This window comes from Oncorhynchus mykiss, chromosome 16 (genome assembly GCF_057628025.1).
Source record: "Oncorhynchus mykiss isolate SJ-2025 chromosome 16, ASM5762802v1, whole genome shotgun sequence".
Lineage (NCBI taxonomy): Eukaryota > Metazoa > Chordata > Actinopteri > Salmoniformes > Salmonidae > Oncorhynchus > Oncorhynchus mykiss.
The window spans coordinates 23,463,286-23,490,356 of record NC_143037.1 but is presented as its reverse complement, the minus strand read 5'-3'; the positions used below and the strand labels follow the sequence as shown (position 1 = coordinate 23,490,356).

At 42.8% G+C, this 27,071-nt stretch overlaps 12 non-coding genes across 12 annotated transcripts; 11 read left to right on the top strand and 1 right to left on the bottom strand.

The window, feature by feature from the left end:
- Window positions 1-6,105: 6,105 nt before the first annotated feature.
- On the top strand, window positions 6,106-6,178 carry trnak-uuu (transfer RNA lysine (anticodon UUU)). Its single transcript has one exon. It is a non-coding gene; the product is annotated as a tRNA-Lys (tRNA).
- A 2,096-nt stretch (window positions 6,179-8,274) lies between these two features.
- On the bottom strand, window positions 8,275-8,346 carry trnaw-cca (transfer RNA tryptophan (anticodon CCA)). The gene has a single exon. It is a non-coding gene; the product is annotated as a tRNA-Trp (tRNA).
- Window positions 8,347-9,931: 1,585 nt separating this feature from the next.
- trnak-uuu (transfer RNA lysine (anticodon UUU)) lies at window positions 9,932-10,004 on the top strand. The gene has a single exon. It is a non-coding gene; the product is annotated as a tRNA-Lys (tRNA).
- Window positions 10,005-12,210: 2,206 nt separating this feature from the next.
- Window positions 12,211-12,283, top strand: trnak-uuu (transfer RNA lysine (anticodon UUU)). The gene has a single exon. It is a non-coding gene; the product is annotated as a tRNA-Lys (tRNA).
- A 2,024-nt stretch (window positions 12,284-14,307) lies between these two features.
- Window positions 14,308-14,380, top strand: trnak-uuu (transfer RNA lysine (anticodon UUU)). The gene has a single exon. It is a non-coding gene; the product is annotated as a tRNA-Lys (tRNA).
- A 1,415-nt stretch (window positions 14,381-15,795) lies between these two features.
- Window positions 15,796-15,868, top strand: trnak-uuu (transfer RNA lysine (anticodon UUU)). Its single transcript has one exon. It is a non-coding gene; the product is annotated as a tRNA-Lys (tRNA).
- Window positions 15,869-16,361: 493 nt separating this feature from the next.
- Window positions 16,362-16,434, top strand: trnak-uuu (transfer RNA lysine (anticodon UUU)). Its single transcript has one exon. It is a non-coding gene; the product is annotated as a tRNA-Lys (tRNA).
- Window positions 16,435-17,435: 1,001 nt separating this feature from the next.
- trnak-uuu (transfer RNA lysine (anticodon UUU)) lies at window positions 17,436-17,508 on the top strand. The gene has a single exon. It is a non-coding gene; the product is annotated as a tRNA-Lys (tRNA).
- A 1,567-nt stretch (window positions 17,509-19,075) lies between these two features.
- Window positions 19,076-19,148, top strand: trnak-uuu (transfer RNA lysine (anticodon UUU)). The gene has a single exon. It is a non-coding gene; the product is annotated as a tRNA-Lys (tRNA).
- A 493-nt stretch (window positions 19,149-19,641) lies between these two features.
- Window positions 19,642-19,714, top strand: trnak-uuu (transfer RNA lysine (anticodon UUU)). Its single transcript has one exon. It is a non-coding gene; the product is annotated as a tRNA-Lys (tRNA).
- A 3,919-nt stretch (window positions 19,715-23,633) lies between these two features.
- trnak-uuu (transfer RNA lysine (anticodon UUU)) lies at window positions 23,634-23,706 on the top strand. Its single transcript has one exon. It is a non-coding gene; the product is annotated as a tRNA-Lys (tRNA).
- A 2,420-nt stretch (window positions 23,707-26,126) lies between these two features.
- Window positions 26,127-26,199, top strand: trnak-uuu (transfer RNA lysine (anticodon UUU)). The gene has a single exon. It is a non-coding gene; the product is annotated as a tRNA-Lys (tRNA).
- Window positions 26,200-27,071: the final 872 nt, after the last annotated feature.

The following is a 27,071-nucleotide window of genomic DNA, read 5'->3' as shown; positions in this document are numbered from 1 at the left end:
CTTCCTGGAATGATTTTCCTCAGGTTTTCGCCTGCTGTATCAGTTCTGTTATACTCACAGACAGGATTTTAACAGTTTTGGAAACTCTAGAGTGTTTTATATCCACATCTACCAATTATATGCATATCCGAGCTTCTGGGCCTGAGTAACAGGGCACGCTTCTCATCCATATGCCGAAATACTGCCTCCAAGCCAAAAACTAGTTCAACTCCCTGTTCGAAGACTGATTTAAGTCTGTAAATCACACAGCATCATCTTATTTAGGAATTTGCAGTGTGCCATGCTTCTGTGAGTGACAATTGTCATCTTAAGCAGCATTGGTTTGGTGGTTTCTGTAAAGCCACATTGGTTCTTGTGCTGATTCATTGACTTCGCTGTGTAAAGAAGGCAGAGATTGCTCAAATAAAATCCCTGACCACGACATGATTTGAACACGCAACCTTCTGATCTGGTGTCAGACGCACTACCTTTGCGCCACAAGGTCTTGTACAATGTTTTTTTGGAGGGGATGCCTAGTTCAGATTTAGTTGACTGTATCATTTGGAATGAAAACCTGGTTCTCTGGGGAAATGTACCATCTGACAATTCCCCCTCGTCAGAACGTGCCTCTGCCCGGCAGGTTAGGTGTATGAAAATAAGCAAAAGCAGAGCCCGGAGGGTTAGGTGTATGAAAATAAGCAAAATCAGAGCCCGGATAGCTCAGTCGGTATAGAATCAGACTTTTAATCTGAGGGTCCAGGGTTCAAGTCCCTGTTCGGGCAATGCTTTAATGTTCACCTTTCTTCACTACGCTGTCTTTCTGAACTTGCATTTTCCTTGACTTTCCATGACATGTTCGACCTGAGGACAAAACACTCACAGAGCCAAAACAGCTTATTCTGAAGACATCCTCATAGTACCGATAAAGTTTGTAGAAACATGTCAAACAATGTCAAAATGAATCCTCAGGTTGTCTATTGTCTTAATAATTGATAATATTTCAACCGGACAATAGCGTATTCAATAGAAAGGAAAAACAACGAAGGGTGCGCACTCGGTCACGCTCGCAAACCAGCACTGCATGCTTCCTAAGCACTGACAGAAAGGTCTCGTTCTTCATAATTTTTCAGAAAAGAAGCCTGAAACAATGTCTAAAGACTGTTGACATCTAGTGGAAGCCATAGGAACTGCAATCTGGGTCCGAACCCATTAGAAACTCAATAAGCATTCAATTGAAAACTACCCACATCAAAAACAAATCGCACTTCCTGGAATGATTTTCCTCAGGTTTTCGCCTGCTGTATCAGTTCTGTTATACTCACAGACAGGATTTTAACAGTTTTGGAAACTCTAGAGTGTTTTATATCCACATCTACCAATTATATGCATATCCGAGCTTCTGGGCCTGAGTAACAGGGCACGCTTCTCATCCATATGCCGAAATACTGCCTCCAAGCCAAAAACTAGTTCAACTCCCTGTTCGAAGACTGATTTAAGTCTGTAAATCACACAGCATCATCTTATTTAGGAATTTGCAGTGTGCCATGCTTCTGTGAGTGACAATTGTCATCTTAAGCAGCATTGGTTTGGTGGTTTCTGTAAAGCCACATTGGTTCTTGTGCTGATTCATTGACTTCGCTGTGTAAAGAAGGCAGAGATTGCTCAAATAAAATCCCTGACCACGACATGATTTGAACACGCAACCTTCTGATCTGGTGTCAGACGCACTACCTTTGCGCCACAAGGTCTTGTACAATGTTTTTTTGGAGGGGATGCCTAGTTCAGATTTAGTTGACTGTATCATTTGGAATGAAAACCTGGTTCTCTGGGGAAATGTACCATCTGACAATTCCCCCTCGTCAGAACGTGCCTCTGCCCGGCAGGTTAGGTGTATGAAAATAAGCAAAAGCAGAGCCCGGAGGGTTAGGTGTATGAAAATAAGCAAAATCAGAGCCCGGATAGCTCAGTCGGTATAGAATCAGACTTTTAATCTGAGGGTCCAGGGTTCAAGTCCCTGTTCGGGCAATGCTTTAATGTTCACCTTTCTTCACTACGCTGTCTTTCTGAACTTGCATTTTCCTTGACTTTCCATGACATGTTCGACCTGAGGACAAAACACTCACAGAGCCAAAACAGCTTATTCTGAAGACATCCTCATAGTACCGATAAAGTTTGTAGAAACATGTCAAACAATGTCAAAATGAATCCTCAGGTTGTCTATTGTCTTAATAATTGATAATATTTCAACCGGACAATAGCGTATTCAATAGAAAGGAAAAACAACGAAGGGTGCGCACTCGGTCACGCTCGCAAACCAGCACTGCATGCTTCCTAAGCACTGACAGAAAGGTCTCGTTCTTCATAATTTTTCAGAAAAGAAGCCTGAAACAATGTCTAAAGACTGTTGACATCTAGTGGAAGCCATAGGAACTGCAATCTGGGTCCGAACCCATTAGAAACTCAATAAGCATTCAATTGAAAACTACCCACATCAAAAACAAATCGCACTTCCTGGAATGATTTTCCTCAGGTTTTCGCCTGCTGTATCAGTTCTGTTATACTCACAGACAGGATTTTAACAGTTTTGGAAACTCTAGAGTGTTTTATATCCACATCTACCAATTATATGCATATCCGAGCTTCTGGGCCTGAGTAACAGGGCACGCTTCTCATCCATATGCCGAAATACTGCCTCCAAGCCAAAAACTAGTTCAACTCCCTGTTCGAAGACTGATTTAAGTCTGTAAATCACACAGCATCATCTTATTTAGGAATTTGCAGTGTGCCATGCTTCTGTGAGAGACAATTGTAATCTTAAGCAGCATTGGTTTGGTGGTTTCTGAAAAGCCACATTGGTTCTTGTGATGATTCATTGACTTCGCTGTGTAAAGAAGGCAGAGATTGCACACATAAAATCCCTGACCACGACGTGATTTGAACACGCAACCTTCTGATCTGGAGTCCTTTGCGCCACAAGGTCTTGTACAATGTTTTTTTGGAGGGGATGCCTAGTTCAGATTTAGTTGACCGATAAAGTTTGTAGAAACATGTCAAACAATGTCAAAATGAATCCTCAGGTTGTCTATTGTCTTAATAATTGATAATATTTCAACCGGACAATAGCGTATTCAATAGAAAGGAAAAACAACGAAGGGTGCGCACTCGGTCACGCTCGCAAACCAGCACTGCATGCTTCCTGCATGATGCCTAGTTCAGATTTAGTTGACTGTATCATTTGGAATGAAAACCTGGTTCTCTGGGGAAATGTACCATCTGACAATGCCCCCTCGTCAGAACGTGCCTCTGCCCGGAGGGTTAGGTGTATGAAAATAAGCAAAATCAGAGCCTGGATAGCTCAGTCGGTAGAGCATCAGACTTTTAATCTGAGGGTCCAGGGTTCAAGTCCCTGTTCGGGCGATGCTTTAATGTTCACCTTTCTTCGCTACGCTGTCTTTCTGAACTTGCATTTTCCTTGACTTTCCATGACATGTTCGACCTGAGGACAAAACACTCACAGAGCCAAAACAGCTTAGTCTGAAGACATCCTCATAGTACCGATAAAGTTTGTCTATTGTCTTAATAATTGATAATATTTCAACCGGACAATAGCGTATTCAATAGAAAGGAAAAACAACGAAGGGTGCGCACTCGGTCACGCTCGCAAACCAGCACTGCATGCTTCCTAAGCACTGACAGAAAGGTCTCGTTCTTCATAATTTTTCAGAAAAGAAGCCTGAAACAATGTCTAAAGACTGTTGACATCTAGTGGAAGCCATAGGAACTGCAATCTGGGTCCGAACCCATTAGAAACTCAATAAGCATTCAATTGAAAACTACCCACATCAAAAACAAATCGCACTTCCTGGAATGATTTTCCTCAGGTTTTCGCCTGCTGTATCAGTTCTGTTATACTCACAGACAGGATTTTAACAGTTTTGGAAACTCTAGAGTGTTTTATATCCACATCTACCAATTATATGCATATCCGAGCTTCTGGGCCTGAGTAACAGGGCACGCTTCTCATCCATATGCCGAAATACTGCCTCCAAGCCAAAAACTAGTTCAACTCCCTGTTCGAAGACTGATTTAAGTCTGTAAATCACACAGCATCATCTTATTTAGGAATTTGCAGTGTGCCATGCTTCTGTGAGAGACAATTGTAATCTTAAGCAGCATTGGTTTGGTGGTTTCTGAAAAGCCACATTGGTTCTTGTGATGATTCATTGACTTCGCTGTGTAAAGAAGGCAGAGATTGCACACATAAAATCCCTGACCACGACGTGATTTGAACACGCAACCTTCTGATCTGGAGTCCTTTGCGCCACAAGGTCTTGTACAATGTTTTTTTGGAGGGGATGCCTAGTTCAGATTTAGTTGACCGATAAAGTTTGTAGAAACATGTCAAACAATGTCAAAATGAATCCTCAGGTTGTCTATTGTCTTAATAATTGATAATATTTCAACCGGACAATAGCGTATTCAATAGAAAGGAAAAACAACGAAGGGTGCGCACTCGGTCACGCTCGCAAACCAGCACTGCATACTTCCTGCATGATGCCTAGTTCAGATTTAGTTGACTGTATCATTTGGAATGAAAACCTGGTTCTCTGGGGAAATGTACCATCTGACAATGCCCCCTCGTCAGAACGTGCCTCTGCCCGGAGGGTTAGGTGTATGAAAATAAGCAAAAGCAGAGCCCGGAGGGTTAGGTGTATGAAAATAAGCAAAATCAGAGCCCGGATAGCTCAGTCGGTATAGAATCAGACTTTTAATCTGAGGGTCCAGGGTTCAAGTCCCTGTTCGGGCAATGCTTTAATGTTCACCTTTCTTCACTACGCTGTCTTTCTGAACTTGCATTTTCCTTGACTTTCCATGACATGTTCGACCTGAGGACAAAACACTCACAGAGCCAAAACAGCTTATTCTGAAGACATCCTCATAGTACCGATAAAGTTTGTAGAAACATGTCAAACAATGTCAAAATGAATCCTCAGGTTGTCTATTGTCTTAATAATTGATAATATTTCAACCGGACAATAGCGTATTCAATAGAAAGGAAAAACAACGAAGGGTGCGCACTCGGTCACGCTCGCAAACCAGCACTGCATGCTTCCTAAGCACTGACAGAAAGGTCTCGTTCTTCATAATTTTTCAGAAAAGAAGCCTGAAACAATGTCTAAAGACTGTTGACATCTAGTGGAAGCCATAGGAACTGCAATCTGGGTCCGAACCCATTAGAAACTCAATAAGCATTCAATTGAAAACTACCCACATCAAAAACAAATCGCACTTCCTGGAATGATTTTCCTCAGGTTTTCGCCTGCTGTATCAGTTCTGTTATACTCACAGACAGGATTTTAACAGTTTTGGAAACTCTAGAGTGTTTTATATCCACATCTACCAATTATATGCATATCCGAGCTTCTGGGCCTGAGTAACAGGGCACGCTTCTCATCCATATGCCGAAATACTGCCTCCAAGCCAAAAACTAGTTCAACTCCCTGTTCGAAGACTGATTTAAGTCTGTAAATCACACAGCATCATCTTATTTAGGAATTTGCAGTGTGCCATGCTTCTGTGAGAGACAATTGTAATCTTAAGCAGCATTGGTTTGGTGGTTTCTGAAAAGCCACATTGGTTCTTGTGATGATTCATTGACTTCGCTGTGTAAAGAAGGCAGAGATTGCACACATAAAATCCCTGACCACGACGTGATTTGAACACGCAACCTTCTGATCTGGAGTCCTTTGCGCCACAAGGTCTTGTACAATGTTTTTTTGGAGGGGATGCCTAGTTCAGATTTAGTTGACCGATAAAGTTTGTAGAAACATGTCAAACAATGTCAAAATGAATCCTCAGGTTGTCTATTGTCTTAATAATTGATAATATTTCAACCGGACAATAGCGTATTCAATAGAAAGGAAAAACAACGAAGGGTGCGCACTCGGTCACGCTCGCAAACCAGCACTGCATGCTTCCTGCATGATGCCTAGTTCAGATTTAGTTGACTGTATCATTTGGAATGAAAACCTGGTTCTCTGGGGAAATGTACCATCTGACAATGCCCCCTCGTCAGAACGTGCCTCTGCCCGGAGGGTTAGGTGTATGAAAATAAGCAAAATCAGAGCCCGGATAGCTCAGTCGGTAGAGCATCAGACTTTTAATCTGAGGGTCCAGGGTTCAAGTCCCTGTTCGGGCGATGCTTTAATGTTCACCTTTCTTCGCTACGCTGTCTTTCTGAACTTGCATTTTCCTTGACTTTCCATGACATGTTCGACCTGAGGACAAAACACTCACAGAGCCAAAACAGCTTAGTCTGAAGACATCCTCATAGTACCGATAAAGTTTGTCTATTGTCTTAATAATTGATAATATTTCAACCGGACAATAGCGTATTCAATAGAAAGGAAAAACAACGAAGGGTGCGCACTCGGTCACGCTCGCAAACCAGCACTGCATGCTTCCTAAGCACTGACAGAAAGGTCTCGTTCTTCATAATTTTTCAGAAAAGAAGCCTGAAACAATGTCTAAAGACTGTTGACATCTAGTGGAAGCCATAGGAACTGCAATCTGGGTCCGAACCCATTAGAAACTCAATAAGCATTCAATTGAAAACTACCCACATCAAAAACAAATCGCACTTCCTGGAATGATTTTCCTCAGGTTTTCGCCTGCTGTATCAGTTCTGTTATACTCACAGACAGGATTTTAACAGTTTTGGAAACTCTAGAGTGTTTTATATCCACATCTACCAATTATATGCATATCCGAGCTTCTGGGCCTGAGTAACAGGGCACGCTTCTCATCCATATGCCGAAATACTGCCTCCAAGCCAAAAACTAGTTCAACTCCCTGTTCGAAGACTGATTTAAGTCTGTAAATCACACAGCATCATCTTATTTAGGAATTTGCAGTGTGCCATGCTTCTGTGAGAGACAATTGTCATCTTAAGCAGCATTGGTTTGGTGGTTTCTGTAAAGCCACATTGGTTCTTGTGCTGATTCATTGACTTCGCTGTGTAAAGAAGGCAGAGATTGCTCAAATAAAATCCCTGACCACGACATGATTTGAACACGCAACCTTCTGATCTGGTGTCAGACGCGCTACCTTTGCGCCACAAGGTCTTGTACAATGTTTTTTTGGAGGGGATGCCTAGTTCAGATTTAGTTGACTGTATCATTTGGAATGAAAACCTGGTTCTCTGGGGAAATGTACCATCTGACAATGCCCCCTCGTCAGAACGTGCCTCTGCCCGGCAGGTTAGGTGTATGAAAATAAGCAAAAGCAGAGCCCGGAGGGTTAGGTGTATGAAAATAAGCAAAATCAGAGCCCGGATAGCTCAGTCGGTAGAGCATCAGACTTTTAATCTGAGGGTCCAGGTTTCATGTCCCTGTTCGGGCAATGCTTTAATGTTCACCTTTCTTCACTACGCTGTCTTTCTGAACTTGCATTTTCCTTGACTTTCCATGACATGTTCGACCTGAGGACAAAACACTCACAGAGCCAAAACAGCTTAGTCTGAAGACATCCTCATAGTACCGATAAAGTTTGTAGAAACATGTCATACAATGTCAAAATGAATCCTCAGGTTGTCTATTGTCTTAATAATTGATAATATTTCAACCGGACAATAGCGTATTCAATAGAAAGGAAAAACAACGAAGGGTGCGCACTCGGTCACGCTCGCAAACCAGCACTGCATGCTTCCTAAGCACTGACAGAAAGGTCTCGTTCTTCATAATTTTTCAGAAAAGAAGCCTGAAACAATGTCTAAAGACTGTTGACATCTAGTGGAAGCCATAGGAACTGCAATCTGGGTCCGAACCCATTAGAAACTCAATAAGCATTCAATTGAAAACTACCCACATCAAAAACAAATCGCACTTCCTGGAATGATTTTCCTCAGGTTTTCGCCTGCTGTATCAGTTCTGTTATACTCACAGACAGGATTTTAACAGTTTTGGAAACTCTAGAGTGTTTTATATCCACATCTACCAATTATATGCATATCCGAGCTTCTGGGCCTGAGTAACAGGGCACGCTTCTCATCCATATGCCGAAATACTGCCTCCAAGCCAAAAACTAGTTCAACTCCCTGTTCGAAGACTGATTTAAGTCTGTAAATCACACAGCATTATCTTATTTAGGAATTTGCAGTGTGCCATGCTTCTGTGAGAGACAATTGTAATCTTAAGCAGCATTGGTTTGGTGGTTTCTGAAAAGCCACATTGGTTCTTGTGATGATTCATTGACTTCGCTGTGTAAAGAAGGCAGAGATTGCACACATAAAATCCCTGACCACGACGTGATTTGAACACGCAACCTTCTGATCTGGAGTCAGACGCGCTACCTTTGCGCCACAAGGTCTTGTACAATGTTTTTTTGGAGGGGATGCCTAGTTCAGATTTAGTTGACTGTATCATTTGGAATGAAAACCTGGTTCTCTGGGGAAATGTACCATCTGACAATGACCCCTCGTCAGTACGTGCCTCTGCCCGGCAGGTTAGGTGTATGAAAATAAGCAAAAGTACTGCCCGGCAGGTTAGGTGTATGAAAACAAGCAAAAGTAGACCCCGGATAGCTCAGTCGGAAGAGCATCAGACTTTTAATCTGAGGGTCCAGGGTTCAAGTCCCTGTTTCGGTGTTGCTTTAATGTTCACCTTTCTTCACTACGCTGTCTTTCTGAACTTGACTTTCCATGACATGTTCGACCTGAGGACAAAACACTCACAGAGCCAAAACAGCTTAGTCTGAAGACATCCTCATAGTACCGATAAAGTTTGTAGAAACATGTCAAACGATGTTAAAATGAATCCTCAGGTTGTCGATTGTCTTAATAATTGATAATATTTCAACAGGACAATAGCGTATTCAATAGAAAGGAAAAACAACGAAGGGTGCGCACTCGGTCACGCTCGCAAACCAGCACTGCATGCTTCCTAAGCACTGACAGAAAGGTCTCGTTCTTCATAATTTTTCAGAAAAGAAGCCTGAAACAATGTCTAAAGACTGTTGACATCTAGTGGAAGCCATAGGAACTGCAATCTGGGTCCGAACCCATTAGAAACTCAATAAGCATTCAATTGAAAACTACCCACATCAAAAACAAATCGCACTTCCTGGAATGATTTTCCTCAGGTTTTCGCCTGCTGTATCAGTTCTGTTATACTCACAGACAGGATTTTAACAGTTTTGGAAACTCTAGAGTGTTTTATATCCACATCTACCAATTATATGCATATCCGAGCTTCTGGGCCTGAGTAACAGGGCACGCTTCTCATCCATATGCCGAAATACTGCCTCCAAGCCAAAAACTAGTTCAACTCCCTGTTCGAAGACTGATTTAAGTCTGTAAATCACACAGCATTATCTTATTTAGGAATTTGCAGTGTGCCATGCTTCTGTGAGAGACAATTGTAATCTTAAGCAGCATTGGTTTGGTGGTTTCTGAAAAGCCACATTGGTTCTTGTGATGATTCATTGACTTCGCTGTGTAAAGAAGGCAGAGATTGCACACATAAAATCCCTGACCACGACGTGATTTGAACACGCAACCTTCTGATCTGGAGTCCTTTGCGCCACAAGGTCTTGTACAATGTTTTTTTGGAGGGGATGCCTAGTTCAGATTTAGTTGACCGATAAAGTTTGTAGAAACATGTCAAACAATGTCAAAATGAATCCTCAGGTTGTCTATTGTCTTAATAATTGATAATATTTCAACCGGACAATAGCGTATTCAATAGAAAGGAAAAACAACGAAGGGTGCGCACTCGGTCACGCTCGCAAACCAGCACTGCATGCTTCCTGCATGATGCCTAGTTCAGATTTAGTTGACTGTATCATTTGGAATGAAAACCTGGTTCTCTGGGGAAATGTACCATCTGACAATGCCCCCTCGTCAGAACGTGCCTCTGCCCGGAGGGTTAGGTGTATGAAAATAAGCAAAATCAGAGCCCGGATAGCTCAGTCGGTAGAGCATCAGACTTTTAATCTGAGGGTCCAGGGTTCAAGTCCCTGTTCGGGCGATGCTTTAATGTTCACCTTTCTTCGCTACGCTGTCTTTCTGAACTTGCATTTTCCTTGACTTTCCATGACATGTTCGACCTGAGGACAAAACACTCACAGAGCCAAAACAGCTTAGTCTGAAGACATCCTCATAGTACCGATAAAGTTTGTCTATTGTCTTAATAATTGATAATATTTCAACCGGACAATAGCGTATTCAATAGAAAGGAAAAACAACGAAGGGTGCGCACTCGGTCACGCTCGCAAACCAGCACTGCATGCTTCCTAAGCACTGACAGAAAGGTCTCGTTCTTCATAATTTTTCAGAAAAGAAGCCTGAAACAATGTCTAAAGACTGTTGACATCTAGTGGAAGCCATAGGAACTGCAATCTGGGTCCGAACCCATTAGAAACTCAATAAGCATTCAATTGAAAACTACCCACATCAAAAACAAATCGCACTTCCTGGAATGATTTTCCTCAGGTTTTCGCCTGCTGTATCAGTTCTGTTATACTCACAGACAGGATTTTAACAGTTTTGGAAACTCTAGAGTGTTTTATATCCACATCTACCAATTATATGCATATCCGAGCTTCTGGGCCTGAGTAACAGGGCACGCTTCTCATCCATATGCCGAAATACTGCCTCCAAGCCAAAAACTAGTTCAACTCCCTGTTCGAAGACTGATTTAAGTCTGTAAATCACACAGCATCATCTTATTTAGGAATTTGCAGTGTGCCATGCTACTGTGAGAGACAATTGTCATCTTAAGCAGCATTGGTTTGGTGGTTTCTGTAAAGCCACATTGGTTCTTGTGCTGATTCATTGACTTCGCTGTGTAAAGAAGGCAGAGATTGCTCAAATAAAATCCCTGACCACGACATGATTTGAACACGCAACCTTCTGATCTGGTGTCAGACGCGCTACCTTTGCGCCACAAGGTCTTGTACAATGTTTTTTTGGAAGGGATGCCTAGTTCAGATTTAGTTGACTGTATCATTTGGAATGAAAACCTGGTTCTCTGGGGAAATGTACCATCTGACAATGCCCCCTCGTCAGAACGTGCCTCTGCCCGGCAGGTTAGGTGTATGAAAATAAGCAAAAGTACTGCCCGGCAGGTTAGGTGTATGAAAACAAGCAAAAGTAGACCCCGGATAGCTCAGTCGGAAGAGCATCAGACTTTTAATCTGAGGGTCCAGGGTTCAAGTCCCTGTTCGGGCGATGCTTTAATGTTCACCTTTCTTCACTACGCTGTCTTTCTGAACTTGCATTTTCCTTGACTTTCCATGACATGTTCGACCTGAGGACAAAACACTCACAGAGCCAAAACAGCTTAGTCTGAAGACATCCTCATAGTACCGATAAAGTTTGTAGAAACATTGACAGAAAGGTCTCGTTCTTCGTAATTTTTCAGAAAAGAAGCCTGAAACAATGTCTAAAGACTGTTGACATCTAGTGGAAGCCATAGGAACTGCAATCTGGGTCCGAACCCATTAGAAACTCAATAAGCATTCAATTGAAAACTACCCACATCAAAAACAAATCGCACTTCCTGGAATGATTTTCCTCAGGTTTTCGCCTGCCGTATTAGTTATGTTATACTCACAGACAGGATTTTAACAGTTTTGGAAACTTTAGAGTGTTTTATATCCACATCTACCAATTATATGCATATCCGAGCTTCTGGGCCTGAGTAACAGGGCACGCTTCTCATCCATATGCCGAAATACTGCCCCCAAGCCAAAAATTTGTTCAACTCCCTGTTCGAAGACTGTCAATCACACAGCATCATCTTATTTAGGAATTTGCAGTGTGCCATGCTTCTGTGAGAGACAATTGTCATCTTAAGCAGCATTGGTTTTGTGGTTTCTGAAAAGCCACATTGGTTCTTGTGCTGATTCATTGACTTCGCTGTGTAAAGAAGGCAGAGATTGCACACATAAAATCCCTGACCACGACATGATTTGAACACGCAACCTTCTGATCTGGAGTCAGACGCGCTACCTTTGCGTCACGAGGTCTTGTACAATGTTTTTTTGGAGGGGATGCCTAGTTCAGATGTAGTTGACTGTATCATTTGGAATGAAAACCTGGTTCTCTGGGGAAATGTACCATCTGACAATGCCCCCTCATCAGAACGTGCCTCTGCCCGGCAGGTTAGGTGTATGAAAATAAGCAAAAGCAGAGCCCGGAGGGATAGGTGTATGAAAATAAGCTAAATCAGAGCCCGGATAGCTCAGTCGGTAGAGCATCAGACTTTTAATCTGAGGGTCCAGGGTTCAAGTCCCTGTTCGGGCGATGCTTTAATGTTCACCTTTCTTCACTACGCTGTCTTTCTGAACTTGCATTTTCCTTGACTTTCCATGACATGTTCGACCTGAGGACAAAACACTCACAGAGCCAAAACAGCTTAATCTGAAGACATCCTCATAGTACCGATAAAGTTTGTAGAAACATGTCAAACAATGTCAAAATGAATCCTCAGGTTGTCTATTGTCTTAATAATTGATAATATTTCAACCGGACAATAGCGTATTCAATAGAAAGGAAAAACAACGAAGGGTGCGCACTCGGTCACGCTCGCAAACCAGCACTGCATGCTTCCTGCATGATGCCTAGTTCAGATTTAGTTGACTGTATCATTTGGAATGAAAACCTGGTTCTCTGGGGAAATGTACCATCTGACAATGCCCCCTCGTCAGAACGTGCCTCTGCCCGGCAGGTTAGGTGTATGAAAATAAGCAAAAGCAGAGCCCGGAGGGTTAGGTGTATGAAAATAAGCAAAATTAGAGCCCGGATAGCTCAGTCGGTAGAGCATCAGACTTTTGATCTGAGGGTCCAGGGTTCAAGTCCCTGTTTGGGCGATGCTTTAATGTTCACCTTTCTTCGCAAAGCTGTCTTTCTGAACTTGCATTTTCCTTGACTTTCCATGACATGTTCGACCTGAGGACAAAACACTCACAGAGCCAAAACAGCTTAGTCTGAAGACATCCTCATAGTACCGATAAAGTTTGTAGAAACATGTCAAACAATGTCAAAATGAATCCTCAGGTTGTCTATTGTCTTAATAATTGATAATATTTCAACCGGACAATAGCGTATTCAATAGAAAGGAAAAACAACGAAGGGTGCGCACTCGGTCACGCTCGCAAACCAGCACTGCATGCTTCCTAAGCACTGACAGAAAGGTCTCGTTCTTCGTAATTTTTCAGAAAATAAGCCTGAAACAATGTCTAAAGACTGTTGACATATAGTGGAAGCCATAGGAACTGCAATCTGGGTCCGAACCCATTAGAAACTCAATAAGATTTATAAGTCTGTCAATCACACAGCATCATCTTATTTAGGAATTTGCAGTGTGCCATGCTTCTGTGAGAGACAATTGTAATTTTAAGCAGCATTGGTTTGGTGGTTTCTGAATTGTGCTGATTCATTGACTTCGCTGTGTAAAGAAGGCAGAGATTGCACACATAAAATCCCTGACCACGACGCGATTTGAACACGCAACCTTCTGATCTGGAGTCAGACGCGCTACCTTTGCGCCACGAGGTCTTGTACAATGTTTTTTTGGAGGGGATGCCTAGTTCAGATTTAGTTGACTGTATCATTTGGAATGAAAACCTGGTTCTCTGGGGAAATGTACCATCTGACAATGCCCCCTCGTCAGAACGTGCCTCTGCCCGGCAGGTTAGGTGTATGAAAATAAGCAAAAGCAGAGCCCGGAGGGTTAGGTGTATGAAAATAAGCAAAATCAGAGCCCGCATAGCTCAGACGGTAGAGCATCAGACTTTTAATCTGAGGGTCCAGGGTTCAAGTCCCTGTTCGGGCGATGCTTTAATGTTCACCTTTCTTCACTACGCTGTCTTTCTGAACTTGCATTTTCCTTGACTTTCCATGACATGTTCGACCTGAGGACAAAACACTCACAGAGCCAAAACAGCTTAGTCTGAAGACATCCTCATAGTACCGATAAAGTTTGTAGAAACATGTCAAACAATGTCAAAATGAGTCCTCAGGTTGTCTATTGTCTTAATAATTGATAATATTTCAACCGGACAATAGCGTATTCAATAGAAAGGAAAAACAACGAAGGGTGCGCACTCGGTCACGCTCGCAAACCAGCACTGCATGCTTCCTGCATGATGCCTAGTTCAGATTTAGTTGACTGTATCATTTGGAATGAAAACCTGGTTCTCTGGGGAAATGTACCATCTGACAATGCCCCCTCGTCAGAACGTGCCTCTGCCCGGCAGGTTAGGTGTATGAAAATAAGCAAAAGCAGAGCCCGGAGGGTTAGGTGTATGAAAATAAGCAAAATCAGAGCCCGGATAGCTCAGTCGGTAGAGCATCAGACTTTTAATCTGAGGGTCCAGGGTTCAAGTCCCTGTTCGGGCGATGCTTTAATGTTCACCTTTCTTCGCTACGCTGTCTTTCTGAACTTGCATTTTCCTTGACTTTCCATGACATGTTCGACCTGAGGACAAAACACTCACAGAGCCAAAACAGCTTAGTCTGAAGACATCCTCATAGTACCGATAAAGTTTGTAGAAACATTGACAGAAAGGTCTCGTTCTTCGTAATTTTTCAGAAAAGAAGCCTGAAACAATGTCTAAAGACTGTTGACATCTAGTGTAAGCCATAGGAACTGCAATCTGGGTCCGAACCCATTAGAAACTCAATAAGCATTCAATTGAAAACTACCCACATCAAAAACAAATCGCACTTCCTGGAATGATTTTCCTCAGGTTTTCGCCTGCCGTATTAGTTATGTTATACTCACAGACAGGATTTTAACAGTTTTGGAAACTTTAGAGTGTTTTATATCCACATCTACCAATTATATGCATATCCGAGCTTCTGGGCCTGAGTAACAGGGCACGCTTCTCATCCATATGCCGAAATACTGCCCCCAAGCCAAAAATTAGTTCAACTCCCTGTTCGAAGACTGATTTAAGTCTGTCAATCACACAGCATCATCTTATTTAGGAATTTGCAGTGTGCCATGCTTCTGTGAGAGACAATTGTAATTTTAAGCAGCATTGGTTTGGTGGTTTCTGAATTGTGCTGATTCATTGACTTCGCTGTGTAAAGAAGTGCACACAAGATTGCACACATAAAATCCCTGACCACGACGCGATTTGAACACGCAACCTTCTGATCTGGAGTCAGACGCGCTACCTTTGCGCCACGAGGTCTTGTACAACGTTTTTTTGGAGGGGATGCCTAGTTCAGATTTAGTTGACTGTATCATTTGGAATGAAAACCTGGTTCTCTGGGGAAATGTACCATCTGACAATGCCCCCTCGTCAGAACGTGCCTCTGCCCGGCAGGTTAGGTGTATGAAAATAAGCATAAGAAAAATTGCATTTTCCTTGACTTTCCATGACATGTTCGACCTGAGGACAAAACACTCACAGAGCCAAAACAGCTTAGTCTGAAGACATCCTCATAGTACCGATAAAGTTTGTAGAAACATGTCAAACAATGTCAAAATGAATCCTCAGGTTGTCTATTGTCTTAATAATTGATAATATTTCAACCGGACAATAGCGTATTCAATAGAAAGGAAAAACAACGAAGGGTGCGCACTCGGTCACGCTCGCAAACCAGCACTGCATGCTTCCTGCATGATGCCTAGTTCAGATTTAGTTGACTGTATCATTTGGAATGAAAACCTGGCTCTCTGGGGAAATGTACCATCTGACAATGCCCCCTCGTCAGAACGTGCCTCTGCCCGGCAGGTTAGGTGTATGAAAATAAGCAAAAGCAGAGCCCGGAGGGTTAGATGTATGAAAATAAGCAAAATCAGAGCCCGGATAGCTCAGTCGGTAGAGCATCAGACTTTTAATCTGAGGGTCCAGGGTTCAAGTCCCTGTTCGGGCGATGCTTTAATGTTCACCTTTCTTCGCTACGCTGTCTTTCTGAACTTGCATTTTCCTTGACTTTCCATGACATGTTCGACCTGAGGACAAAACACTCACAGAGCCAAAACAGCTTAGTCTGAAGACATCCTCATAGTACCGATAAAGTTTGTAGAAACATGTCAAACAATGTCAAAATGAGTCCTCAGGTTGTCTATTGTCTTAATAATTGATAATATTTCAACCGGACAATAGCGTATTCAATAGAAAGGAAAAACAACGAAGGGTGCGCACTCGGTCACGCTCGCAAACCAGCACTGCATGCTTCCTGCATGATGCCTAGTTCAGATTTAGTTGACTGTATCATTTGGAATGAAAACCTGGTTCTCTGGGGAAATGTACCATCTGACAATGCCCCCTCGTCAGAACGTGCCTCTGCCCGGCAGGTTAGGTGTATGAAAATAAGCAAAAGCAGAGCCCGGAGGGTTAGGTGTATGAAAATAAGCAAAATCAGAGCCCGGATAGCTCAGTCGGTAGAGCATCAGACTTTTAATCTGAGGGTCCAGGGTTCAAGTCCCTGTTCGGGCGATGCTTTAATGTTCACCTTTCTTCGCTACGCTGTCTTTCTGAACTTGCATTTTCCTTGACTTTCCATGACATGTTCGACCTGAGGACAAAACACTCACAGAGCCAAAACAGCTTAGTCTGAAGACATCCTCATAGTACCGATAAAGTTTGTAGAAACATTGACAGAAAGGTCTCGTTCTTCGTAATTTTTCAGAAAAGAAGCCTGAAACAATGTCTAAAGACTGTTGACATCTAGTGGAAGCCATAGGAACTGCAATCTGGGTCCGAACCCATTAGAAACTCAATAAGCATTCAATTGAAAACTACCCACATCAAAAACAAATCGCACTTCCTGGAATGATTTTCCTCAGGTTTTCGCCTGCCGTATTAGTTATGTTATACTCACAGACAGGATTTTAACAGTTTTGGAAACTTTAGAGTGTTTTATATCCACATCTACCAATTATATGCATATCCGAGCTTCTGGGCCTGAGTAACAGGGCACGCTTCTCATCCATATGCCGAAATACTGCCCCCAAGCCAAAAATTAGTTCAACTCCCTGTTCGAAGACTGATTTAAGTCTGTCAATCACACAGCATCATCTTATTTAGGAATTTGCAGTGTGCCATGCTTCTGTGAGAGACAATTGTAATTTTAAGCAGCATTGGTTTGGTGGTTTCTGAATTGTGCTGATTCATTGACTTCGCTGTGTAAAGAAGGCAGAGATTGCACACATAAAATCCCTGACCACGACGCGATTTGAACACGCAACCTTCTGATCTGGAGTCAGACGCGCTACCTTTGCACCACGAGGTCTTGTACAATGTGTTTTTTGGAGGGGATGCCTAGTTCAGATTTTGTTGACTGTATCATTTGGAATGAAAACCTGGTTCTCTGGGGAAATGTACCATCTGACAATGCCCCCTCGTCAGAACGTGCCTCTGCCCGGCAGGTTAGGTGTATGAAAATAAGCAAAAGCAGAGCCCGGAGGGTTAGGTGTATGAAAATAAGCAAAATCAGAGCCCGGATAGCTCAGTCGGTAGAGCATCAGACTTTTAATCTGAGGGTCCAGGGTTCAAGTCCCTGTTCGGGCGATGCTTTAATGTTCACCTTTCTTCACTACGCTGTCTTTCTGAACTTGCATTTTCCTTGACTTTCCATGACATGTTCGACCTGAGGACAAAACACTCACAGAGCCAAAACAGCTTAGTCTGAAGACATCCTCATAGTACCGATAAAGTTTGTAGAAACATGTCAAACAATGTCAAAATGAATCCTCAGGTTGTCTATTGTCTTAATAATTGATAATATTTCAACCGGACAATAGCGTATTCAATAGAAAGGAAAAACAACGAAGGGTGCGCACTCGGTCACGCTCGCAAACCAGCACTGCATGCTTCCTGCATGATGCCTAGTTCAGATTTAGTTGACTGTATCATTTGGAATGAAAACCTGGTTCTCTGGGGAAATGTACCATCTGACAATGCCCCCTCGTCAGAACGTGCCTCTGCCCGGCAGGTTAGGTGTATGAAAATAAGCAAAAGCAGAGCCCGGAGGGTTAGGTGTATGAAAATAAGCAAAATCAGAGCCCGGATAGCTCAGTCGGTAGAGCATCAGACTTTTAATCTGAGGGTCCAGGGTTCAAGTCCCTGTTTGGGCGATGCTTTAATGTTCACCTTTCTTCGCTACGCTGTCTTTCTGAACTTGCATTTTCCTTGACTTTCCATGACATGTTCGACCTGAGGACAAAACACTCACAGAGCCAAAACAGCTTAGTCTGAAGACATCCTCATAGTACCGATAAAGTTTGTAGAAACATTGACAGAAAGGTCTCGTTCTTCGTAATTTTTCAGAAAAGAAGCCTGAAACAATGTCTAAAGACTGTTGACATCTAGTGGAAGCCATAGGAACTGCAATCTGGGTCCGAACCCATTAGAAACTCAATAAGCATTCAATTGAAAACTACCCACATCAAAAACAAATCGCACTTCCTGGAATGATTTTCCTCAGGTTTTCGCCTGCCGTATTAGTTATGTTATACTCACAGACAGGATTTTAACAGTTTTGGAAACTTTAGAGTGTTTTATATCCACATCTACCAATTATATGCATATCCGAGCTTCTGGGCCTGAGTAACAGGGCACGCTTCTCATCCATATGCCGAAATACTGCCCCCAAGCCAAAAATTAGTTCAACTCCCTGTTCGAAGACTGATTTAAGTCTGTCAATCACACAGCATCATCTTATTTAGGAATTTGCAGTGTGCCATGCTTCTGTGAGAGACAATTGTAATTTTAAGCAGCATTGGTTTGGTGGTTTCTGAATTGTGCTGATTCATTGACTTCGCTGTGTAAAGAAGGCAGAGATTGCACACATAAAATCCCTGACCACGACGCGATTTGAACACGCAACCTTCTGATCTGGAGTCAGACGCGCTACCTTTGCACCACGAGGTCTTGTACAATGTGTTTTTTGGAGGGGATGCCTAGTTCAGATTTTGTTGACTGTATCATTTGGAATGAAAACCTGGTTCTCTGGGGAAATGTACCATCTGACAATGCCCCCTCGTCAGAACGTGCCTCTGCCCGGCAGGTTAGGTGTATGAAAATAAGCAAAAGCAGAGCCCGGAGGGTTAGGTGTATGAAAATAAGCAAAATCAGAGCCCGGATAGCTCAGTCGGTAGAGCATCAGACTTTTAATCTGAGGGTCCAGGGTTCAAGTCCCTGTTCGGGCGATGCTTTAATGTTCACCTTTCTTCACTACGCTGTCTTTCTGAACTTGCATTTTCCTTGACTTTCCATGACATGTTCGACCTGAGGACAAAACACTCACAGAGCCAAAACAGCTTAGTCTGAAGACATCCTCATAGTACCGATAAAGTTTGTAGAAACATGTCAAACAATGTCAAAATGAATCCTCAGGTTGTCTATTGTCTTAATAATTGATAATATTTCAACCGGACAATAGCGTATTCAATAGAAAGGAAAAACAACGAAGGGTGCGCACTCGGTCACGCTCGCAAACCAGCACTGCATGCTTCCTGCATGATGCCTAGTTCAGATTTAGTTGACTGTATCATTTGGAATGAAAACCTGGTTCTCTGGGGAAATGTACCATCTGACAATGCCCCCTCGTCAGAACTTGCCTCTGCCCGGCATGTTAGGTGTATGAAAATAAGCAAAAGCAGAGCCCGGAGGGTTAGGTGTATGAAAATAAGCAAAATCAGAGCCCGGATAGCTCAGTCGGTAGAGCATCAGACTTTTAATCTGAGGGTCCAGGGTTCAAGTCCCTGTTCGGGCGATGCTTTAATGTTCACCTTTCTTCACTACGCTGTCTTTCTGAACTTGCATTTTCCTTGACTTTCCATGACATGTTCGACCTGAGGACAAAACACTCACAGAGCCAAAACAGCTTAGTCTGAAGACATCCTCATAGTACCGATAAAGTTTGTAGAAACATGTCAAACAATGTAAAAATGAATCCTCAGGTTGTCTATTGTCTTAATAATTGATAATATTTCAACCGGACAATAGCGTATTCAATAGAAAGGAAAAACAACGAAGGGTGCGCACTCGGTCACGCTCGCAAACCAGCACTGCATGCTTCCTGCATGATGCCTAGTTCAGATTTAGTTGACTGTATCATTTGGAATGAAAACCTGGTTCTCTGGGGAAATGTACCATCTGACAATGCCCCCTCGTCAGAACGTGCCTCTGCCCGGCAGGTTAGGTGTATGAAAATAAGCAAAAGCAGAGCCCGGAGGGTTAGGTGTATGAAAATAAGCAAAATCAGAGCCCGGATAGCTCAGTCGGTAGAGCATCAGACTTTTAATCTGAGGGTCCAGGGTTCAAGTCCCTGTTTGGGCGATGCTTTAATGTTCACCTTTCTTCGCTACGCTGTCTTTCTGAACTTGCATTTTCCTTGACTTTCCATGACATGTTCGACCTGAGGACAAAACACTCACAGAGCCAAAACAGCTTAGTCTGAAGACATCCTCATAGTACCGATAAAGTTTGTAGAAACATTGACAGAAAGGTCTCGTTCTTCGTAATTTTTCAGAAAAGAAGCCTGAAACAATGTCTAAAGACTGTTGACATCTAGTGGAAGCCATAGGAACTGCAATCTGGGTCCGAACCCATTAGAAACTCAATAAGCATTCAATTGAAAACTACCCACATCAAAAACAAATCGCACTTCCTGGAATGATTTTCCTCAGGTTTTCGCCTGCCGTATTAGTTATGTTATACTCACAGACAGGATTTTAACAGTTTTGGAAACTTTAGAGTGTTTTATATCCACATCTACCAATTATATGCATACCCGAGCTTCTGGGCCTGAGTAACAGGGCACGCTTCTCATCCATATGCCGAAATACTGCCCCCAAGCCAAAAATTAGTTCAACTCCCTGTTCGAAGACTGATTTAAGTCTGTCAATCACACAGCATCATCTTATTTAGGAATTTGCAGTGTGCCATGCTTCTGTGAGAGACAATTGTAATTTTAAGCAGCATTGGTTTGGTGGTTTCTGAACTGTGCTGATTCATTGACTTCGCTGTGTAAAGAAGTGCACACAAGATTGCACACATAAAATCCCTGACCACGACGCGATTTGAACACGCAACCTTCTGATCTGGAGTCAGACGCGCTACCTTTGCGCCACGAGGTCTTGTACAACGTTTTTTTGGAGGGGATGCCTAGTTCAGATTTAGTTGACTGTATCATTTGGAATGAAAACCTGGTTCTCTGGGGAAATGTACCATCTGACAATGCCCCCTCGTCAGAACGTGCCTCTGCCCGGCAGGTTAGGTGTATGAAAATAAGCATAAGAAAAATTGCATTTTCCTTGACTTTCCATGACATGTTCGACCTGAGGACAAAACACTCACAGAGCCAAAACAGCTTAGTCTGAAGACATCCTCATAGTACCGATAAAGTTTGTAGAAACATGTCAAACAATGTCAAAATGAATCCTCAGGTTGTCTATTGTCTTAATAATTGATAATATTTCAACCGGACAATAGCGTATTCAATAGAAAGGAAAAACAACGAAGGGTGCGCACTCGGTCACGCTCGCAAACCAGCAATGCATGCTTCCTGCATGCTTCCTGCATGATGCCTAGTTCAGATTTAGTTGACTGTATCATTTGGAATGAAAACCTGGCTCTCTGGGGAAATGTACCATCTGACAATGCCCCCTCGTCAGAACGTGCCTCTGCCCGGCAGGTTAGGTGTATGAAAATAAGCAAAAGCAGAGCCCGGAGGGTTAGGTGTATGAAAATAAGCAAAATCAGAGCCCGGATAGCTCAGTCGGTAGAGCATCAGACTTTTAATCTGAGGGTCCAGGGTTCAAGTCCCTGTTTGGGCGATGCTTTAATGTTCACCTTTCTTCGCTACGCTGTCTTTCTGAACTTGCATTTTCCTTGACTTTCCATGACATGTTCGACCTGAGGACAAAACACTCACAGAGCCAAAACAGCTTAGTCTGAAGACATCCTCATAGTACCGATAAAGTTTGTAGAAACATTGACAGAAAGGTCTCGTTCTTCGTAATTTTTCAGAAAAGAAGCCTGAAACAATGTCTAAAGACTGTTGACATCTAGTGGAAGCCATAGGAACTGCAATCTGGGTCCGAACCCATTAGAAACTCAATAAGCATTCAATTGAAAACTACCCACATCAAAAACAAATCGCACTTCCTGGAATGATTTTCCTCAGGTTTTCGCCTGCCGTATTAGTTATGTTATACTCACAGACAGGATTTTAACAGTTTTGGAAACTTTAGAGTGTTTTATATCCACATCTACCAATTATATGCATATCCGAGCTTCTGGGCCTGAGTAACAGGGCACGCTTCTCATCCATATGCCGAAATACTGCCCCCAAGCCCAAAATTAGTTCAACTCCCTGTTCGAAGACTGATTTAAGTCTGTCAATCACACAGCATCATCTTATTTAGGAATTTGCAGTGTGCCATGCTTCTGTGAGAGACAATTGTAATTTTAAGCAGTGGTTTCTGAAAAGCCACATTGGTTCTTGTGCTGATTCATTGACTTCGCTGTGTAAAGAAGGCAGAGATTGCACACATAAAATCCCTGACCACGACGCGATTTGAACACGCAACCTTCTGATCTGGAGTCAGACGCGCTACCTTTGCGCCACGAGGTCTTGTACAATGTTTTTTTGGAGGGTCCAGGGTTCAAGTCCCTGTTCGGGCGATGCTTTAATGTTCACCTTTCTTCGCTACGCTGTCTTTCTGAACTTGCATTTTCCTTGACTTTCCATGACATGTTCGACCTGAGGACAAAACACTCACAGAGCCAAAACAGCTTAGTCTGAAGACATCCTCATAGTACCGATAAAGTTTGTAGAAACATTGACAGAAAGGTCTCGTTCTTCGTAATTTTTCAGAAAAGAAGCCTGAAACAATGTCTAAAGACTGTTGACATCTAGTGGAAGCCATAGGAACTGCAATCTGGGTCCGAACCCATTAGAAACTCAATAAGCATTCAATTGAAAACTACCCACATCAAAAACAAATCGCACTTCCTGGAATGATTTTCCTCAGGTTTTCGCCTGCCGTATTAGTTATGTTATACTCACAGACAGGATTTTAACAGTTTTGGAAACTTTAGAGTGTTTTATATCCACATCTACCAATTATATGCATATCCGAGCTTCTGGGCCTGAGTAACAGGGCACGCTTCTCATCCATATGCCGAAATACTGCCCCCAAGCCCAAAATTAGTTCAACTCCCTGTTCGAAGACTGATTTAAGTCTGTCAATCACACAGCATCATCTTATTTAGGAATTTGCAGTGTGCCATGCTTCTGTGAGAGACAATTGTAATTTTAAGCGGTGGTTTCTGAAAAGCCACATTGGTTCTTGTGCTGATTCATTGACTTCGCTGTGTAAAGAAGGCAGAGATTGCACACATAAAATCCCTGACCACGACGCGATTTGAACACGCAACCTTCTGATCTGGAGTCAGACGCGCTACCTTTGCGCCACGAGGTCTTGTACAATGTTTTTTTGGAGGGGATGCCTAGTTCAGATTTAGTTGACTGTATCATTTGGAATGAAAACCTGGTTCTCTGGGGAAATGTACCATCTGACAATGCCCCCTCGTCAGAACGTGCCTCTGCCCGGCAGGTTAGGTGTATGAAAATAAGCAAAAGCAGAGCCCGGAGGGTTAGGTGTATGAAAATAAGCAAAATCAGAGCCCGGATAGCTCAGTCGGTAGAGCATCAGACTTTTAATCTGAGGGTCCAGGGTTCAAGTCCCTGTTCGGGCGATGCTTTAATGTTCACCTTTCTTCACTACGCTGTCTTTCTGAACTTGCATTTTCCTTGACTTTCCATGACATGTTCGACCTGAGGACAAAACACTCACAGAGCCAAAACAGCTTAGTCTGAAGACATCCTCATAGTACCGATAAAGTTTGTAGAAACATGTCAAACAATGTCAAAATGAATCCTCAGGTAGTCTATTGTCTTAATAATTGATAATATTTCAACCGGACAATAGCGTATTCAATAGAAAGGAAAAACAACGAAGGGTGCGCACTCGGTCACGCTCGCAAACCAGCACTGCATGCTTCCTGCATGATGCCTAGTTCAGATTTAGTTGACTGTATCATTTGGAATGAAAACCTGGTTCTCTGGGGAAATGTACCATCTGACAATGCCCCCTCGTCAGAACGTGCCTCTGCCCGGCAGGTTAGGTGTATGAAAATAAGCAAAAGCAGAGCCCGGAGGGTTAGGTGTATGAAAATAAGCAAAATCAGAGCCCGGATAGCTTAGTCGGTAGAGCATCAGACTTTTAATCTGAGGGTCCAGGGTTCAAGTCCCTGTTTGGGCGATGCTTTAATGTTCACCTTTCTTCGCTACGCTGTCTTTCTGAACTTGCATTTTCCTTGACTTTCCATGACATGTTCGACCTGAGGACAAAACACTCACAGAGCCAAAACAGCTTAGTCTGAAGACATCCTCATAGTACCGATAAAGTTTGTAGAAACATTGACAGAAAGGTCTCGTTCTTCGTAATTTTTCAGAAAAGAAGCCTGAAACAATGTCTAAAGACTGTTGACATCTAGTGGAAGCCATAGGAACTGCAATCTGGGTCCGAACCCATTAGAAACTCAATAAGCATTCAATTGAAAACTACCCACATCAAAAACAAATCGCACTTCCTGGAATGATTTTCCTCAGGTTTTCGCCTGCCGTATTAGTTATGTTATACTCACAGACAGGATTTTAACAGTTTTGGAAACTTTAGAGTGTTTTATATCCACATCTACCAATTATATGCATATCCGAGCTTCTGGGCCTGAGTAACAGGGCACGCTTCTCATCCATATGCCGAAATACTGCCCCCAAGCCCAAAATTAGTTCAACTCCCTGTTCGAAGACTGATTTAAGTCTGTCAATCACACAGCATCATCTTATTTAGGAATTTGCAGTGTGCCATGCTTCTGTGAGAGACAATTGTAATTTTAAGCGGTGGTTTCTGAAAAGCCACATTGGTTCTTGTGCTGATTCATTGACTTCGCTGTGTAAAGAAGGCAGAGATTGCACACATAAAATCCCTGACCACGACGCGATTTGAACACGCAACCTTCTGATCTGGAGTCAGACGCGCTACCTTTGCGCCACGAGGTCTTGTACAATGTTTTTTTGGAGGGTCCAGGGTTCAAGTCCCTGTTCGGGCGATGCTTTAATGTTCACCTTTCTTCGCTACGCTGTCTTTCTGAACTTGCATTTTCCTTGACTTTCCATGACATGTTCGACCTGAGGACAAAACACTCACAGAGCCAAAACAGCTTAGTCTGAAGACATCCTCATAGTACCGATAAAGTTTGTAGAAACATTGACAGAAAGGTCTCGTTCTTCGTAATTTTTCAGAAAAGAAGCCTGAAACAATGTCTAAAGACTGTTGACATCTAGTGGAAGCCATAGGAACTGCAATCTGGGTCCGAACCCATTAGAAACTCAATAAGCATTCAATTGAAAACTACCCACATCAAAAACAAATCGCACTTCCTGGAATGATTTTCCTCAGGTTTTCGCCTGCCGTATTAGTTATGTTATACTCACAGACAGGATTTTAACAGTTTTGGAAACTTTAGAGTGTTTTATATCCACATCTACCAATTATATGCATATCCGAGCTTCTGGGCCTGAGTAACAGGGCACGCTTCTCATCCATATGCCGAAATACTGCCCCCAAGCCCAAAATTAGTTCAACTCCCTGTTCGAAGACTGATTTAAGTCTGTCAATCACACAGCATCATCTTATTTAGGAATTTGCAGTGTGCCATGCTTCTGTGAGAGACAATTGTAATTTTAAGCGGTGGTTTCTGAAAAGCCACATTGGTTCTTGTGCTGATTCATTGACTTCGCTGTGTAAAGAAGGCAGAGATTGCACACATAAAATCCCTGACCACAAAGCGATTTGAACACGCAACCTTCTGATCTGGAGTCAGACGCGCTACCTTTGCGCCACGAGGTCTTGTACAATGTTTTTTTGGAGGGGATGCCTAGTTCAGATTTAGTTGACTGTATCATTTGGAATGAAAACCTGGTTCTCTGGGGAAATGTACCATCTGACAATGCCCCCTCGTCAGAACGTGCCTCTGCCCGGCAGGTTAGGTGTATGAAAATAAGCAAAAGCAGAGCCCGGAGGGTTAGGTGTATGAAAATAAGCAAAATCAGAGCCCGGATAGCTCAGTCGGTAGAGCATCAGACTTTTAATCTGAGGGTCCAGGGTTCAAGTCCCTGTTCGGGCGATGCTTTAATGTTCACCTTTCTTCACTACGCTGTCTTTCTGAACTTGCATTTTCCTTGACTTTCCATGACATGTTCGACCTGAGGACAAAACACTCACAGAGCCAAAACAGCTTAGTCTGAAGACATCCTCATAGTACCGATAAAGTTTGTAGAAACATGTCAAACAATGTCAAAATGAATCCTCAGGTAGTCTATTGTCTTAATAATTGATAATATTTCAACCGGACAATAGCGTATTCAATAGAAAGGAAAAACAACGAAGGGTGCGCACTCGGTCACGCTCGCAAACCAGCACTGCATGCTTCCTGCATGATGCCTAGTTCAGATTTAGTTGACTGTATCATTTGGAATGAAAACCTGGTTCTCTGGGGAAATGTACCATCTGACAATGCCCCCTCGTCAGAACGTGCCTCTGCCCGGCAGGTTAGGTGTATGAAAATAAGCAAAAGCAGAGCCCGGAGGGTTAGGTGTATGAAAATAAGCAAAATCAGAGCCCGGATAGCTCAGTCGGTAGAGCATCAGACTTTTAATCTGAGGGTCCAGGGTTCAAGTCCCTGTTTGGGCGATGCTTTAATGTTCACCTTTCTTCGCTACGCTGTCTTTCTGAACTTGCATTTTCCTTGACTTTCCATGACATGTTCGACCTGAGGACAAAACACTCACAGAGCCAAAACAGCTTAGTCTGAAGACATCCTCATAGTACCGATAAAGTTTGTAGAAACATTGACAGAAAGGTCTCGTTCTTCGTAATTTTTCAGAAAAGAAGCCTGAAACAATGTCTAAAGACTGTTGACATCTAGTGGAAGCCATAGGAACTGCAATCTGGGTCCGAACCCATTAGAAACTCAATAAGCATTCAATTGAAAACTAC